Source organism: Rhinolophus ferrumequinum, chromosome 7, assembly GCF_004115265.2.
Source record: "Rhinolophus ferrumequinum isolate MPI-CBG mRhiFer1 chromosome 7, mRhiFer1_v1.p, whole genome shotgun sequence".
NCBI classification, from domain to species: domain Eukaryota; kingdom Metazoa; phylum Chordata; class Mammalia; order Chiroptera; family Rhinolophidae; genus Rhinolophus; species Rhinolophus ferrumequinum.
Genome location: NC_046290.1, coordinates 83,983,339 through 84,002,759, shown reverse-complemented (window position 1 = coordinate 84,002,759; position 19,421 = coordinate 83,983,339). Strand labels below are relative to the sequence as shown.

The window sequence follows — 19,421 nt, the reverse complement described above, 5'->3', positions numbered from 1 at the left end:
CGTGTTACACAGTTTTCTCCCTTTCTGCCAAAGTCACTATTGCTACATTTACCAGTAAAGTATGAGGCCCCATAATTAAAAGTAAGTTGAGGCTTGTCAAAATAAATGAGCAGAGTACATTCGGTGATGAGGTAACCTCGATCGATTTGCATTACTTCCTTCTTTACTCTTTAAATCACCAATACTTGGGGACACAGCAGCTCCCTATACTCCTACACACACACACACACACACACACACACACACACACACACACACACACACAACTCAGTTTCCATTGGGATAAATTTTCAGTTTGAAAGCCTGAACATAGATGTTAGACTGACTTTCTTTAAATATAACAAGAGCTTTTAAAAAAAAGTAACTCAGTACTGGAATCCTTGGGTGGAAAAAAGTGGAATATATGAAATGTTGTCCCCAGTTGGCTCAGTAGCTTGGCTGGCAAGGAAGCAACTCATTCCAAATGTTGGATTCAGTTTCTTTCACTCTTTGATTCAACAGTGGCCAGAAGCATGGCAGTCACTAAACGTCTAGTCCTGAAGCAGAAAAATGATAGAGGCAAGAAATTTCTACTGGAAAGAGGCAACTGAAGGCGAGCCAAGAAGTACACATGAAGAAAAAGGGGAAAAGCACGAGCTCTGTAGATCTCATCCACTTATGGAATATTCCTGCGTGTACATACTGGATAAGACCTGTACTGCTCTCTATGCCAGTAGGGGGCACACAGGAGAGGGGAGACAGACAAGAAAACAAGCCATGACAATATAATGCAGTCCTTGCTAAAACAAATAAATAGAGAGGAGTCTGAGACACCTTGGAAACGGGGGAAGTCTGCCTAGTAGAGGTGAGGTCTGAGGTGTGAAGAGTGAGGGAGTTATAGGGGCAGGAGGAAGGGTCCCAGTAGTGGTTACAGCATGAGCAAAGGGCTGCAAGTGAGAATTTCCAGAAAGATGGAGCACACGGATTGAGAATCTATTGCTCTTTTTTCTACAACAAAAAAAAGGAGTCTTGAAGGGTGAGGGCCAAGCTGGGGTGATAAGCAGGGGTGGTGGAGTATTTCCAAAGCCATAGTGCAAACAGAACACATTTTCTTGGACTGTCAAATTTTCTGGCATGTTTGGAGAAAAGACAAGTGAATGTTTGCTATCGAATGGGAGGTTTCAATGTAGAATAGTGAGCCTGCACCAGCTCCTACGGAAGGGGTGTTGTATTTCCTGTTTGAATGCCCACAGAAACATTCATGAAATAAAACTTTGCACAAGGGTCTAGGACTGGGTACCTTTACATATACTCTCTCATTTATGTTTCACAAAGACCCTGGGAGACAAATATCTTTATAATCTCCTTTGTGAATATAAGTAAACCAATGCTCACAGACACACAGCCAGGGCTTCTGATGTTAAGTTTGTTTTTCTCCCTTATTTCAGCTTACCAAAATTGCAGTGGTAAAGTAACACTTTACCTGTGTCAAACATTTTATGTTTTTCAAACACTGTCAGTATTTTTTTATCTGACTCTATTACAACTCTGTGAGGGAAGCAGAGGAAGTGTATTGTGATTTGCAATCACATTCTTCCTATTTTACAGATAGCAAAACTGAGGAAGGTTATATACTACTAAGTACGGGCAACACCAGCTCAAACATACTACTTCCCAACAAGTCCAGAGACCTCATGATTCACCCCCAGATTGCTCTGAAACATAGCCATGTCTTTGAACCATATGGGTCAGAATTACACAGATATCCTCAGCCCTGAATTGTATTGACTTTGATGTTCATGAACTGGCACTCCAAACAAATTGTTCTTTCCACTTTCTGGAAGAGACTAAATAGAAATGGTAGGCAAGATCATCATCATGAAAGAAAGCGTATAGACTTTTGGGTCCCTAATACACCTTGCCTACAGATATCCTTGAACTAGTATTCCATTATATTCCATAGCCAGTTGGTTTAAGACTTCATCTCCAAAGAAAATCTGATTGTGATCATCTTTCCTTGTATCTTATTAAAAAGTAAGCACTATACTAGAAACCTCATTCTAGGGATCAGAACTGCTCTGACAAACCTCTATAAAGGTTGGCTTTTTTTGTAGTTTTTAGCCCTAGCTTGTAGTTTAAAATTCATGCAAATAACTTGGGGGTCATTTCATTATTTCTAAATTATAAATAATGAGCATGAACCAACTTATACGAGAACTTTAGAGCTTGAAAAGGCCTTAGTTTTGAACAGATTTCTGGTCAAGATGGCAGAGTAAGTAAACGTGGTGCTCACCTCCTCTCAGAACCACATCATTACAACTAAACTACAGAACGACCATTATTGAGAATCACCTGAAGTCTAGCTGAACTAAAGCCCCACAACTAAGGCTACAGAGGAGAAGCCATCTCAAGACTGGTAGGAGGGGCGGAGACACATAACGAGCTGGACCCACACCTGCGTGTGACCATTGAAAATCGGGAGGGATAGCTTGGCTGCAAAGGTCCCCCTGGGGAGTGAGGGGTCCCAAACCCACACCAGGGTCCCCAGCCCAGGGTTCCAGTGCCAGGGAGAGAAGTCTCCGTAACTTCTGGTTGTGAAAATCAGCAAAGATTTTTGACTGAGTGAGCAGGAAGGCAGCTGCAGGCCTAGGTGCTCCTCTTAAGGGAAGGCAAACAGACTTACTCACTGATGGACTCACTGGCTCTGAGCTCCAGTGCTGAAGAAGTGGCACGAAAGGTGCCAGGGACATGGGGAGAGGAATTGAATTGTCTAGCTTTAGGGTGAGGGCTGGAGGGACAGTTTTATCCGGGACGGAGAAGCTGGTGGAAGCCACTATTTCTTTGTTGAGGCCTCCCCCTTGCTGCGTGCAGGCACAGGCGGTCGCTGTTTCTGAGTCTCCTTCAACCTGGCTATCACCTTTCATCTACCCTGCCCTATTGATTCTCTGAAGCCATGCCCCATCAAACTTTCGGTTGCACCCCAGCCACTTCCAATGGTTTTTCCATATAAATGGCTTGCCTTTGCTCATGCTGCAGACTTTCCTAAAATCTCTCAAAGGTTCACAAAACCCAAACAAGTAGCATCTGGCTTTGGCTTGTCCCGTACACCTGGCTAAGCAGCCCTAAGCTTGGCACCAGCAGGAGCTGGCCTTGGTTTGTAGCTTGGCCTCTCGAGTCAACTACAAATACAGCGAAGGTGGCAGCCATCTCTGGATTGCTTTGTGGCTAATGCCAGATGGCTCCGGGCAGGGCACAGACTGCAGCTGAACTTGGTCTGCAGTAGATCCCTTCCAAGGAGGCTCTGGGGCTAACAGGCCCAGTGGTCAGCTTCAGACTGGGCTGCAGCATCACCTGGCTGCCTCCAAGGATTACACACCCGAAGGGATGACTGGGCAGGCACCAGAGCCCCACTACAGCAAATCCTGCTCTGTAGGGTCAGACTTTGCACCACAGCTCCTCCACTGTACTCACAGACAGTCCTCACAACCAATCAGCCTGAGGGTCAATTCCTCCCATTGACATGCAAACAGCTTTCAAGGCTCCACTACAACAGGAGGGCACACACAACCTACACAGGGAACACACCTGGAGCACACTGCTCTGGTGACCTGGGAGACTGCACCACTGGGTCCCAGCGGACACCTACTACATAAGGCCACTCTACTAAGACCAGGAAGCATAGCAGACCTACCTAATACATAGAAGCACGGGGAGGGAGACAAAGAACAGAACAAAGCTCCAGAAAAAGAACTAAATAAAATGGAAAAAAGCAATCTACCAGACATGGAGTTCCAAACACTGGTTATAAGCGTGCTCAATGATCTCAGGGAGAACATCAACAAAGAGACAGGAAACATAAAAATGGAGATTGAAAACATAAAAAAGAACCAGTCAGAAATAAAGAATACAAAGTGAAATGAAGAATACATTAGAGGGAATCAACAGTAGATTAAACGAAGTCTTCTGAATCAGCGATTTAGAAGACAAGGTAGCAGAAAACACCCATCAGAACAGCAAAAAGAAAAAAGAATCCAAAAAAATGAGGAGAGTTTAAGGGGCCTATGGGACAACATCAAGTGTACCAATATTCATATCACAGGGGTACCTGAAGGAGAAGAGAAAGAACAAGGAACTGAAACTATTTGAAGAAATAATTGAAGAAACTGTTTGAAGAAATATTGAGCTATTTGGAGATATAATGATGGCAAGCTCCCTAACCTGGTGAAAGAAGTAGGCATACAAGTCCAGGAAGCACAGAGAGTCCCAAACAAGATGAACCATTTAGAATCAAAGGACAGATAAAGAGCTTCCCATACAAGAAAAAGCTAAAGAAGGTCATCACCTCCAAACCAGTATTATAAGGAATGTTAGAGGGGCTGCTTTAAGACAACAACAACAATAAGATAAAAAACATGAATAATAAAATGGCAATAACTACATATCTATCAACAATTACTTTAAGTGTAAATGGATTAAATGCTCCAATCAAAACACAGGGTGGCTGAATGGATAAGAAAACAAGCCCCTGCTGTGTACAAGAGACTCATTTCAGATCAAAAGATAAACAGACTGAAAGTAAAGGGATGGGAAAATGTTATTGCATGAAAATGGAAACAAACAAACAAATAAAAGCTGTGGTAGCAATACTTATATCAGACAAAACAGACTTTAAAAGAAACCTAGAAAAAGTGACAAAGATGAACCCAGTAGTCCCACTTCTGGGCATTTATTCAAAGAAACCCAAAACACTTCTTTGAGGGAAGGTGTGCCTCCATATGTTCATTGAAGCATTGTTTACAAAGGCCAAGATGTGGAGGCAGCCTGGGTGTCTGTCGATGGAAAAATGGATAAAGAGTAGGTGGTACTCATATATAATGGAATATTGCTCTGCCATAGATGGCAAGCCAGGGTTCTTGCCATCTGTGGCAGCATGGATGGGCCTGGAGGGTATTGTACTGAGTGAAGTATGTCAGACAGCTAAAGACAGATGCAGTGCAATTTCACTTATATGTGGAATCTAAAGAACAAAACCAATGAAACGAAAACAAACTCATAGATACAGAGAACATTTTGATGGTTTCCAAAGGGGGAAGGCATGGAGAATGGGTGAAAAAAGGGAAGGAATTAAGAAAAATTGGATGTTACAAAGTAGTCTTGGGGATGTAAGGTATAGTATAAGGAATATAGTGAATAATATTGTAATAACTATGTATGATGTCAGATGGGTACTAGATTTATTGGGGTGATAGATAGGAAGGGCTTAGGGAGTAGGGTGAAAAAGGTGAAGGCATTAAGAAGTACAAAATGGCAAGTACAAAATAGTCATGGGATGTAAAAAAAGCACAGGGAATATAGTCAATTATATGGTAATAACTATGTATAGTGCCAGGTGGGTACTAGACTAGTCAGGGGGATCACTTCTTAAGTTATATAAATGTCTAACCACTGTGTTGGACCCTGAAATTAATATAAAACAATATTGAATGTCAACTATAATTAAAGGGGGGGGGAAGGTGAAGGGGAATAAGAAATTCAAATTTCCAGGAATAAAACAAGTAAGTCATGGGGATATAATGCACAGCATAGGGAATATAGTCAATAATACTGTGCTAGTATGGTACGGCGTCAGATGGTTGCTGGGCTTATCATGGTGATCACTTCTTTAGGTATATAAATGTTGAATAACTATAGTGTATACCTGAAACTAATATAATATTGTAGGTTAACTATATTTTAATAAGCATCTTTATAAAAATTAAATAAATAAGACCTTAGTTTTTAAGACTAGAGGTAGAGGTACTTTTTAATTTGTATGTGTGTGTGTGTGATTTTAAATGTGTTTAACATGTAAAATTTTTTCTGAAAGAAGGGAGAAAAAGAATCTATGCTCACAGTAGCTGCACAAGAAAGATAAAAGGAATGCACAACATAAAAAACATATAGATATACACATAAACACAAAAAATATATATTGTGTTCAGTTATGGATGCCACTTCTTAAGAAAGCCACAGGTGTAGTGGGCTGTACCAAGACAGAGTAAGGAAGTCCAGATGGTCAGAAAACTGTCTCACGTAGCACAGCTAAGGAAATATCTAACTTGGAGAAGATGAAAGTGCTCTTTTCTCACCCTAAGAATCTAAAGAGCCATCAGGTAAAAGGAGCATTTGACTTCAAGGATAGACCTTAGAGAAAATTTCAAGGCTTCTGATTTCAGGAAAAACTTACTCTTAATGACACATGGAATGGGCTGACATGGAGGGGTGGCTTTATGAGATCACAGCCATCCTAGCAAGAAATCGGTCATATAGAAGCGTAGAGGGATCCTCTGAGGGAGAAAGATGAGAATCATGCATTGGAAGGAGGAACAGATGACCTTTTAACTCAGAGATTCTGTGCGGTTTGAGATGGCAGTGGAAACATCCTTGGAGCCAAACCACAATCTCAGGACAGCCCTGATCCACTCTGACCCCTCTCCAGGGGGCTACCATGACAATCTCTATTGAACATCCCTTATCTTATTTCATCTGCTATACTGATCTTGCCAGGAATGTGAATGAAATATGGAGGTTAAGGGATAGGGAGGGAGAGAGCAAGAGGGAGGGAGGGAAGGAGGAAGAGAGAGAGGAGAGAGGAGAGAAGAGAGAGGTGAGAGGAGAGAGGAGAGAGGAGAGGAGAGAAGAGAGAAGAGAGAAGGGAGAGAGAGAGAGAGAGAGAGAGAGAGAGAGAGAGAGAGAGAGAGAGAATAATTTTAAAAAGAACTGGAATGTTGTTCATTCAATAAGCATATGATTTACTCTCTGTTGTAGATGAAAACTTATCAACTCCACGAGGACAAAACTATGACCTCATGAGGCCCAAACAAAAAGAAAATATCTGGGAAGAAAAAGGAAACATTTCTAGCACTAGGAAGTTGAGCCTGGGCTGAAGCCAGCCGTGTCTTGCACCGGCTTCTGGAAAGGAACTATGGAACAATTTGGGAACTGGATCCTTTACGCAGCTATGTACAGGAAACTATCCAAATCGGAGTTCCAAATTTTTGGCACACCTGGAGTGCTGATGCTTTACTCTTGATTTTGCAAAGATTGCTGGATTTCTACGGTGGATTTGTTTGGCAATTATCATTGAGAATGTACGGAACACAGATGACAGTCCTGATTCTCATTTTAGACCGAAGTAGACATAATAGCAACATGCACGGGGAGCATTAAAGACTGTATCAGGAGTCAGTTGTCTTGGCTTCGTTCTCATACCCCTCAACGTTTGTGAGAATTAAACTTCCAAGCAACCGTAGGCCAACGGTTCTCAAAGTTCAGTCTGCCTGAGAATCACCCAGAAGGCTTATTAAAACAGATTGGTGGGTCCAACTCCAGGAATTTCTGATCCAATAGGTCTGGGTTGAGGCCTGAAAATTTACATTTCTAACAAGTTCCCAGGTGATGCTGATTCTGCTGTTCCAGGAACCACATTTGAGAACTACTACCTAAGATCAATGACTCGTCCCAGCCCTGGCTACATCTGCACTTAATTAAAAGATGGTGACCTCTTCCCCACAGCCCCCATCTCCACAGATGCTAACTTCATTATACAGGATCCATGCCTAGTGCCCTTCTGATTAAACTGCCTCAGTGGACTTGACTAAGCATTTCCCATGAAGACCACCCAGAAACCTCAGAAGGTCTGAAGTCTGTGTGTGTGTGTGTGTGTGTGTGTGTGTGTGTGTGTGTGTGTGTGTGTGTTTAATTTCCAGTGCTATACAAGGGACAGACGTTGGCCTACAAAACCCTACAAAATCTGGGCTTTGGTTACTTTAAAATTTCCTTTCTCCGTAACACATCATGGCAACAAAGATGCCCTAAGTTTCTCCTGTTAATGAGATCCAGGTTTATAATTTCAGATGTAGCCTTTTTAGAGCAAGACTCTCAATGTAGGGCTATTCATTCACTAGAACTACAGTATAATAAATCCCATGTCTACTAATAAAGAAGGAAAATGGAAAAATGCAAGAATCTAATAAGAATTAATTTAAAAGTCAATGCTTATATGACATGTATGCATCATAAAATATTTAAAATAATTACTCATTGAACCTGAAGCAGTCCAGATGGCTACACTGGCTAACTGTGAAAAATAAAATTCTGGCTGTATATTTTAAATTATAACTATGATTTGCTTATTTTTTTGAATACAAATCCAGAAATCAGGTTATTATGAAGATTTTATCAATTCTTCCAAATAAAATGTACCAATTTAATATGAAAAGAGGAAATGAACTCGCTATAAAATTAATGTCCCTTTTTCCTGAAGAAGGGTATGGTTTGATAGTTAGGCAATTAAGAAAGTATAGTGGTCTCAATGTCTATAAGTAACCAAATATTTGCATATCTATACATACACACAGTGTATTATTTAGCAAACACTAATTATTTAATCCAATACTTTTATCTAGCCTTAATTTACTAAAGACACTTGAAGGAAAATGGACAAAATCTGCTTCTATCTTAGACAGGGTACTATGATTAAAAGTGCAAAAACTGAACACTACATACTTAAGTAATGCATTTCCAATATGCATCAAAGCATTTAAAGGAAAACATCAGATGAAAACACAAGATTACTGTTAAATACCTTAAGGAATTCAGCTAAGAAGTGTTATCCACAGTTTCAACAATATGCTGTTCTTTAACACAATACCTTGCATAGAGTAAATACTTAATATATCGTTTGTTATGTTGAGTTTATTTCCAGACTATGGTCATGTTGATTCACTTTATGATTTCTACATTAAAAATCTTATTACTCTCCTAAAACAACAAATGTTGTGATGACTATTTGTCTTCAACTTATAACAACTTAGTGTTCGTACATCTTCTTCTTGCACAGTTTCCTGAAGAAGTCTATTTATGGGCAGGAGTCAATCTCTAGTCCCCCTTTCAGAAGCTGTCTATTGATGAGGGCCATGGAAACTACAGTGGCACCTTCCAAAGATGCGGACCTCTTTCCCATCCATTAAAACCGAGTTTTTTGCTGTTAAGCATATGGAGAAAGATGAACATTTGCAGGCTGTTCTTGGTTTTTTTTTTCTCTTTGGCACCCCAGAAGGACACCGACTGCATTTTGTAATTCACCAACATAAGCAGGAAAGGACTAAGAGCAGAGAAGCCTGAAGAGAGGGCTGTGAGAACAGCTGGAAAAAAGACACAGGCTGCCAAGTCTTTCAAGAAGTAGACCAAGATAAAGTGAGAAATCCAAAGTGGAGTGATCAGCCACATTAATAAAATACTAAACTTGGCCCTTCTAAGGATTTCAATTTCTGAATCATCATCTCCAATCCAGATGTCACCATATGTCATCTTCTTCCTTTCCGAAAGAAAAAAAGACATCCAGAAACAGACAAAGGCTAAGATGACTAAAGGAAGAATATCGATCAGAACTAAAAATATTTTCCCATAGTAAAACTCTAGCTGCTTGCTTCCAAAGTCAGTTATACAATCAACATAAATCCTGCTAGTAGACAAGGGGTATGTATCATTTCCTGTGCTCGGGTATTCCGATTTTCTAGTATAGAGTAAAACTGGGATGTACAGAGCCACACCAGTCACCCAAAGTGCAGAAACCACCTTCAAGGAATGCTTCTGATTGTCTGGATTTGAAGCCTCACTCAAGGGGTGGACAGTTCGGTAAAGCTTCTGGTGGTAGAGCAACGCAAAGTACAACATGAACCAGATGGCCAGTGAACTTGCCAGGGCTGCCGTGAAGTGCAGAACTTTCCAGCCAGCTGAATCCAACATGAAACCAGAAGAATAAACAATTTTCATGGCATTCACCACCAAGTTTTTAATGAGGTGGACAGATATAAAACTGAAAATGAGAAGAAAGGATGTCTGTAAACGTCCAGTGATGCATTTCCTTGTAGAATAAAGTAAACACATATTTCCAACCAAGCTCACAAGGATGAGGATGGTACAAGCGACGACCTCAAGCACATCTGGCAGATGGCTTCATGGGAAATGGCAAATCGGTTACCTCAAATGTCGTCTTTGTTTCAGTTTAAGTCATGAGGCATGTGGATGACTTTTAAGAGGTCTTCAGTGAGAAGACCTGGGTTTTTTTTTAATCCGCTGTACGTTGACAACATCCTGAGCTGGTGTCACCCTAACAGTTCAAAGATGGTCTGTCACAGAATTCTGCTTGCTCCAGTGATGAGCTGTTGAAAACAGAAGAGCTTCCCAAGAGGATTCTGTTTTATCATCTCTGGGGACTTAACTATGATGAGAAAGTTCTAGGTGTCATCACTTAATTAAAAGTTCTCAGAAATGTATTTATAGCACTGTAATGCCATTTCCTAGATACTGTATTGTACAGTTTCCAACAACGATGAGGGAGAGAATGAAATTAAATGTGTGACAGCAAAGGAAAGTGGGCAAGAGGCTGAAGTTACCCTCTCTACTCATAGAAAAAAATTGAAAGAAGTGGGGGTAGGTGTCTGAGTAACAATGAACATTTCCAATTAACAAAACGACAAATTGCCAATGACAGTAATACATGATAGAGTTTATTAAGTACAATAATTTTCTAGCTTCTCTACCATTTTTGGAAAGCAGGAATATTCTTACCTGTTCTGGTGATCTTAAGTGGCTGTTAGGATTACAAAAGAGAAAGAAAGTTCTTGCAAAGGCAGGCGGGAAGGGAATAAAGAGGTGCGGGAAGAAGGAAGTTCTTAGGGAGACTCCTGCCCCCTCCTCCCCCACCAAGCCGAGCACAAGACACTAGGAGAAGATTTCTGTCCTAAGTATGATTGGAGAGTACAGATCAAGAACGGAAAAATGGCACTGAAACACAATGTTCAAGTAATCTGGCATGAACTCACTTTCTGTATGAATTCTGTTAGCCAAGTATGTCATCATGATCCATTCTGGGGACAAACTACATTCCCTTTATTGTATTTGCTTGCAAAGTTTGTTGTGAATCATCCTATCCTGTACTGTCACAACACATGCTGCAGTCTGACCCAGCGGTGTACTGGAACCAGCTGGCACTGACATGAGCAACTGTGCATGTCTCTTTCCAACTCTGTGTTCAGTGACTTCACGTTGGGAGCTTGAAATTGGGTATGCTGGGAGTATTTACACCATGGAAATGTGCAAAAGCTACACAGCAGGGCTTTTCGCGAAGGGAGAGTTGTTTTACTAGGACAACACTGACCTAAAAAGAAAACGATTAGAGTAACAAGAAATCATCTGGTATTTTATCTACATAAGATCAGTATTTGGTACCCACCAACCCTTTCAGTAAGGGTATGTATAAGAGGTTTCTGGCAGCATTAGTAGGTAAAAAAGCTAGGCCCCACAATTACACAGTGGGGAGGACAAGCCTGGGGGGCTGACACTTCCTATGAAACCCCTTATCCTTAATTGACTACTAAAATAGGTAACAATTCAGAGTCCCCACACCACATTTTTCTTCCCTAAGAAATTTCCATTACTTCAGTGTCAACTGCAGTCAGTAAAAAGGGCTGAGATAATAATAATAATAATAATAATAATAATAATAATAATAATAGTCATAACACAATAACGTTCATATTGGCTACCATTTGTTTAACACCAGTTTGAGCCAGACACTATGTCAATGTTTGGCTTTATAAAGTTAATCTCACTTAATCTTTAGTATCATTCTCATATCACTGATGAGGAAGCGGAAGACCAGAGAGGAAAGTAAGTTGCTCAAAGCCACTGGGGAATAGAGACAGGAATCAAAGCCAGGTGTGTCTGATTCCCAAACCACTGGTTCTTCTTCACTGCCTCTCCACACACGCTGTCTGATGGTGAATTTTCTGTTCACTATTTTTGATCTTCTCCTAATGGTTTATAATCGGTACCCCCAACTTATAGAGCCTACAATAAACTCTTTTTGAGAAGAGTTTCCTCAGGTTTGTAATACACAAGTCATGCATGCTTTTGGAAAGCACTTAGTCACCTCCCTTCTCCTTCCATGATAGGAACACACATTATGGGTGTTTACACTTCTGCATCTCAAAAAGATTTTGAAAATTCTGTACACTAGTTCAAGATGCCTTCGTTGAAACAGGAAAAGGCTGTTTCCAGCAGTAGTGAGCCCCCCGCACCCCTGTTTTTGACTGCATTTAAGCAGAGGCCCAACATTGAGTGGAGTGCATTTGTAGAGCAGTGAAGAACGACCCTGAGCAGCAGACAACATGTAGCCCACCCTAGTTTGAGATGTAATTTTGGGATAACGAATTAAGAAACTGTCTATGTGATGCTATTTCTCAAATATTGCCCAAATAGTGACAATTTACAGCAAGTAATAAAGACTTCTCAGAGCTGAGGGTTAGGGTAAAAAAATGTTTTATAAACCCTCCACCCCACCCCCACCCCCAAAGGCTTACATAAACATTTGTTTTTCAAAGGATTAGCAAACATGGAATATGTTCCTTTGCATGGAAGCAAAAGTATAAAATATGTGTCATTTTTGTTCAGGTTTATATCTATACCAGAAAAGTAGCACACATTATAAGGGGAATAAAATTAATTTTTGTGAATACTGGCTTGATTGATGGATAATACTTTTCTTTGTTAACTACGGCACAGTAGGGCTAAAGCGGTATCTGGGGACAGAGTCCCAGAGAGCAGTTTCCAGGCTCTCGGCCTCATGTGGAAAGGTGCTGGCTCAGTTATTAGATGGCCGTCAGCTGTAATCAGATGGCCATCTACTGTGGCTGGGTGACCATCAGCTATTACTGGGTAGACATTAGCCACAAATATAACTGCTGTGGCTACGCTGGCAAGAGGTTGGTTGGTTGGCAGAGAAGCGGATGGCAGGTTGTGGCTAGCAAGTGGGGTTAGCAAGCTTGGATTGCAGATTGCAGATCGTGTTGATCTTACTTCCTGTGTCTCGCCCAGCCGCCAGCGAGACTGTGGTGCAGGAAGACCCCTCGTTGGGGTACTGGCGGATGTTTGCTTTTGTGTCTCGACCCGCCGCCATCGAGAATATAGTGGTACGAACCCCCTATCCATGTCTCCGTGGGTGTTCTTTTTGGCTTCACCATTCTTGTTCGGGGTGCAGGACCAGAGTCCCTGCATTACAAGGTATCTTCGTAAGACTGCACTCAATTGGTTGTCTACTGAGAAGCTATCATGTGCCCAGCATGCACTGGACTCTAAGAATGACACACAGAAGTGGAAGCCTTTGTCCCTGCCTTCTGGAGGCATATGGCCGAGTTGTAAGTGCACACTGATGGATAATGAATATGTTACATACACATGAGGTCTGACAATGAAGTTTGCGAACTTATTGCAATGATGTCGCTAACCTTTTTTGATATAAGAGGGAGTATTCATTATAAATTTGTATCAACTGGACAAACAGTTAAGCAAGTTTACTATTTGGAAGTGCTGAAAAGGCTCCATGAAAAAGTTAGACGAAAACCACCTGAACTTTTTGTCAACAATTCATGGCTCTTGCATCACGACAATGCACCAGCTCACACAGCACTGTATGTGAGGGAGTTTTTAGCCAATCAGCAAATAACTGTATTGGAACACCCTCCCTACTCACCTGATCTGGCCCCCAGTGACTTCTTTCTTTATCTGAAGATAGAGGAATTATTCAGAGGAAGGTATTTTGATGACATTCAGGACATCAAGGGTAATACGACCACAGCTCTGTTGGTCATTCCAGAAAAAAGAGTTCCAAAATTGCTTTGAAGGGTGGGTTAGGCACTGGTGTCGGTGCATAGCTTCCCAAGGGGAGTACTTCAAAGGTGACTGTAGTGATATTCAGCAATGAGGTATGTAGCACTTTTTCTAGGATGAGTTTGCAAACTTAATTGTCTGACCTCGTATGTTATAGTATGTGTATGGATATATACACACATAAATAATAGGTCATATCATTTATTATCAGATATATGTAAATATTTACTTTAATTATTAAAAATTAATAAATGATAATACAATATGATAAACTACATGGTCATGAGTACAAAAGTAAAACATTCAGAGAAGAGAGGGACTCGTATGGGCAGGGCTATGTTTAATCTTCAGTTCAGAGAAAAGGAAACTGAAGCTTGGAGAAGTTAAGCCACTTGCCCTAATCAGCAGGAAGAGGTGGCATTGAACTCCAGACCTCTGGCTTTCAACAGCTCTTTGGAAAGGGAAGTAATGGAAAAACAAAGCTGACTGAATGGTGAAGCAGAGGTGCTAAGAAACCTGGGTACAACTCCAAGGATCCCCAAGAACTGCCCTGATGAGCTTCTGTTGGCAGACAGCCCACTTCTCAAAACATGGCCCAGAGCCAGGAGGGCCCAGGAAACAATGCTGCATCACCCACCAAGGAAAGTAACTGTCCTGTGTACACTTCAAGGAGGAAAGAAAAAAAAATATCTTCCTTGGGAAACTAAACATAGGCTCTGCCAATCCAACTTCACTGAGGTCATTTGAGAACTGAGGAGTTCAAAGGTTCTCTACAGCTTCCATTTACTCTGGCATAAGATTTAACAGAAAAAAGAACTAAGGGAGAATGTATATGGCCCAGGCTGTTTTCCAACTCGCAAACTGCTGAAGTTATTTAGAACTCACTTTAGCTCACAATCACATGTAAAGTGGTTCAGATGTAAATGCTTTCCACGTGGCTCAAGGCAATCGAGGTTTTCTCCAAGGCACATGTGCAGTTCTGATGCGAAAGATGTGGATTCAAAATCTCGAAGTACTTTGGGTTCCTCCTGATTAGAGACTGCTGTGACTTTGTGCAACGTTGCGTCAAAGGAGGAGAAATGAAACGCATCGGCTTCATTCGAGCATTAGCTTCTCACAGTAGCACAAAGATAAACAAACTTCACAGGCTGAGGGAAGGGAATTGACTCCTTTAAATTGAGTATATAATATAAATAAATGTCTTTTAAGAAGAGATGCCTGAAACTTGATTCTGAGTCTGAATCTATACAAAGGCACCAATTTATTTTAATGAAGATCAGTACTGCACATATGGGGGAGGGCATGCCTTCTTAAGAGCAGGCTGGTCTAACTAAGCCAGAAAATTCACTCACAGAAAGATGCTGCTTAAATTGGTCTGATTTATTCCCTGGCCAGGAGCAAACTGATATTTGCATTTCTCCACAGAACAAAATAGATGGAATTGCCAAATCTAAATCTTGTAATCAATGGCTGCCTGAAGTCATTTCAATTCTCTCTAAGGCAGTGGTTTTGTGACCAGCTGGGGTAGGACTAAAAACCCCGAGCTCCAAATTAGAAGTGAATGAAGAGGAACTTCAAGCTGGCTGGGGCCAGAGCAATTAAATGGTAACTGCCTTTTAGATATACTAATGTTGCTAATTATATTAGTGTGCTCAGTGCTGGGAAATGTGGATAAGAGTTCCAGGCTACTCTGGTGGGGGAAAGGGAGCTCAGATTGATTAACGCTGGCACTGAGCTGGACCCTCCCCATACACCCTCTGCTGCAATCCTCACAATCAGCTGCGAAATAGTTTGAGCTTCCATCAGGCTGAGTCCCTGGCCCTGTCGGTAGGCGGCTGAACCAGGAGTCTCACCAGGATTGAGGGGCTCCAAAGAGCGGTGGGTTGGCCGGGCCTTGAGTAGGATGGTGAGAAATCCTGAATTCAGAAACTGGAAGAAATCTGGTCACAGAGAAAGATGAGAGAATTTGAGAATCAGGCCTTAAAGAAAAAGTGTGCGGGTTTAAGGACTCTGCTGCTGCCTTTCCTTGCCGTGTGTGGTAAGGAAGAGCCTAGGACAGGGAAGCCTAGTGGGCAGAATCTGGGGAGCCTCCGTGTCAGAATACAGGAAGGTGGGAGAGGAAGAGCCGCCACCATAAGAGTGGCTTCATGGTGCACAGAGAAACCACTTGCACCTTGAACACTAGAGGTGCCAGAGCAGAGGCCCCAAAACGTCTGAGGCTGAAAAGCCTGGTGAACCAGGAAGTAAAGTGGAGGGGGCAGTGCCTTACCTGACACTAGGCCAGTCTGTCTAGAGCCTGACAGAGTCTGTTCCCAGGAACCTGAAATCAGAAGACCTGGGTTAAATCATATGTGGATTGTGAAAGGTTTCTCGAGTCGTATCTACTTTGCATCTCAGGTTCCTAACAAGGAGTTTCCCAGAGACAATGAAATATATATAGGGGGGTGTGTGTGTGTGTGTGTGTCCGCGCGCGCACGCACGTATGCGCAACTGTATACAAGTGCATGCACACACACACACACATATATAAATATCTAACAGAAGTTTGTATGCACGTATGTGTTCATCTTTACACACACAGCTATGAGGTGATCAGAGTTAAAAGAAATTGTGAACCCAATCTGAAAGTTGCAAGGTATTATACAACTGCTAGGTTTTGCATTTATTTCCTAAAATCATACAGATAATCATAGAGGTGCTTTATACTTGTAACTGGAAGGTGCTACAGGGGCTCTTTGCCGAAAGGCTGGGATTCTAACAGCTCTGTCTCTGCAGCAGAAGCTCACTTACTTGGCAAGCAGTTAGGAAAGGTCTCCCAAACTTCTCCAGATTTGACTCCATCCCTGAGCCCCTTGGTCTTTATCTCTACCCTCTAAAGAGTAAACCCATCTCTGGCTTTTTTGCACCTGATCACAAACATCCTACAACCTACATCAACCCTGCAAATAAAATCCATCCCAGCTTTGGATTCCATCCCATCTTTTCTCCCCTCTCACCCAAACTTCTCAAAAGAAGCATCTATATTCCCTGCTGGCACTTTCTTGTATCTTTTTACTTCTTAACCCATCACAATTTTGTTTCTACTTCTTTTTCCTCTGAAAATGATTTAGAACAAGATTACCTCCTACCACTAAAATCCAATAATAACATCGTGCCCTGTCTCACATTCTTTCTCTTTTTCCTTTCGGCTCCCATATTTTTGCCCTTTATACATCAAAAGTCTTGGTCTCTTCTCACTCAACCGCTGATCCCCCTGTATACAGCCGGCCACCTGCCTCTGGCCATCGCTACCTGGATGCCCCATGGGCTCTGCAACCCAAACTTAACCTTACTTGGCCACACCATCACCCTCCACTCAGCCAAGGTTACACACCTGGGTATTAGCCCCGGCCCCTCCCTCTCCCTCACCTGCACATTCAATCAGTCTGTCAATTAAATTATTCTCGTTTCATCCTTCGTACCATTTTCTTCTTATAGCTTCTCATTGTTTCTTGTTTTGTTCTATTTTGTTGCTGGAATGACTTTGAGAAGGACAAGGCTAAAAGCAAGGAAATGAGTACATCTTTGCTTCTTCAAAATCGCTGAGTCTACACAACTGTCCAAGTGACTTAAAACACAAAGGTGGCCTTGCCACTTTACTAGTGAAAATTCTTCAGTGTCTTCCCACTGCCTTCAGGTAGCCAGTTCCTCCACCAGTTAGTTACAGGAAGCCAGTCGTGTTGGGTGCCTTCCTACCCTTCAGCTCCTACCAATCTCCAACTCACACTGGCAACCTCAATGATATTGACTGACTGAGAGTCTGTGCATAGTCCATGGTATTCCTTGTCCTGCGGTTCCTGCTGATGCTGCTATCTCTGTGGACATCCTTCTCCTTTCATTAGCACCCAAGACACCCCAACCCTCACCTGTGGCTTTTCATTTGCCAATGAATGGTGCAATCATTTGCCTGTTCCCTCAGGTAACTACATTTCCTAAGCTCCTTTGCCAGCTGACTGACTTCTTGGTAGGCAGGCTCGGTGGAAGATTAGAGGGCAGGGAGAAGGGTAAGTCTCAGTCTCTCTCTCCTCCTCTCTCTCTCTCTCTCTCTCTCTCTCACACACACACACACACACACACACACACACACACCCTTGCTTGGCCACAGTGTCTCCTATATGTCATTAGCTCCTACAAGGTAGCTAATTAGCATTATTCTCATTATTCTCCAGCGTTCCAGAAGGCCCTAACTTGTGGGTGATAATAGGTCGTTTTCCTTTGTCCTTTCAGCCCTAGAGTAGGTAGTGGTTCCCCTGCTTTTGCTAATCTCACGATTGCCTTATCTTGCTTAGTTTGGTGCCTCAGCTCTTCCAGTACCAGAGTAACTAATGACCTATTTTAATTCCTTCTATTTGAAATATCTAGAGTAGTTTCCGTTTGTTCTGACTTGACCCTGACTATCTCACTTTACTTTTTAGCTTATTCTTTAAAGCCTCACTGTAGGAGCTACTTAGGAAGTAACTCCTAAGGAAGCATTCAAGACTACACCAGACTTGAAGCTCAGATTATCTACCTGCCCCTTTTTCTGTGCAAAATGCCTGAGCAAATTACATTCAATATACTCACCATAACCTAATATTATTATCTATTCATGCATCTGCCTCCCTCATGATCAGATCCTTTGTCTCGTTCTCTCTAATCCACAGTGCTCATCACAGAGTGAGACATATGGAAGGCACACAAGAATTTGGTGAATAAATGAAAAAGTTCACTGAATGAGTCAATAAACTAACAGGAATCTTTTTATAAAAAACTAACTTGAGCTTCAGCCACAGAAGGTATCCAAATTTTCTGCACCAATACTGCAAAAAGTCTCACCACAAAACAAATCCTAGTTTCGTATTTAAAAATAAATATAGGATATACTGTGTTTTGGGGAAGGGCACGTTATCATCAAATCAAAGTTATTACTCCAAAAAATTTAGGGTTCATTGATCCAAACGGTCCATATGGGGAACTGGGAAAAGTTAAGAAAAAGATGAACATTTGACAACAGTGAACACACTGCACAGGCTGACCAAGGGTCAGGGGAGGGCAACAAAGCAGGCACGATGCCAAGGGGGAAAAAAGCCCATCAACGCAAATGACAGGTTCTTCTGAGGTTCCTTTTATGTTCAAATTCTAGCCTTACCCAAGTGTCCATTATATGCATCTCTTTTAATGACTATTCTCTTCTGTGTTTCCTTTTATTGGAGAAAGACTCTGAAAACTACTTGTTTTTTTTAAATTACTGAATAGAAGGAAAATTCCTCAACTTAATAAAGAATATTTATAAAACCCTACAGCTAACATCATACTTAATGGTGAGAAACTCAGAGCTTTCCCACTAAGATCAGGAACAAGGCAAAGATGTTTCTTCTCACCACTCCTTTTCGACATTGTACTGTAAGTCCAATCTAATGCAGTTAGACTAAAGGAAATGAAAGGTATACTGATTGCGAAGGAAGAAATAAAACTGTCTTTGTTGGATGATGACATGATTGTCTATTTAGAAAATCTGAAATAACTGACAAAAAACTATAGCAAGGTTGCAGGATATAAGGTTGATATAAAAAAGTCCATTGTTTTCCTATATGCCAGCAATGAACAAGTAGAATTTGAAATTGGAAACACATCATTTATATTACTCACCCCCCAAAAATAAAAATACTTAGGTATAAATCTAATAAAATATGTATAACATCTATATGAAG

The 19,421-nt window shown here is 41.5% G+C and overlaps 1 protein-coding gene across 9 annotated transcripts in view; it reads right to left on the bottom strand.

Annotated features, from left to right (window-relative positions):
- The window catches only part of SNCAIP (synuclein alpha interacting protein), a 142,030-nt gene that overhangs the window by 69,081 nt on the left and 53,528 nt on the right, over window positions 1-19,421 (bottom strand). For 4 of the 9 annotated variants that reach the window (XM_033110686.1, XM_033110685.1, XM_033110694.1 and 1 more), the window contains one exon: window positions 15,962-16,012. The exons of the other annotated variants lie outside the window; for them this stretch is intronic. The gene's annotated coding sequence lies outside the window, so the exon portion shown is untranslated. The remainder of the gene's footprint in view (window positions 1-15,961; window positions 16,013-19,421) is intronic. 9 annotated transcript variants of the gene reach the window in all.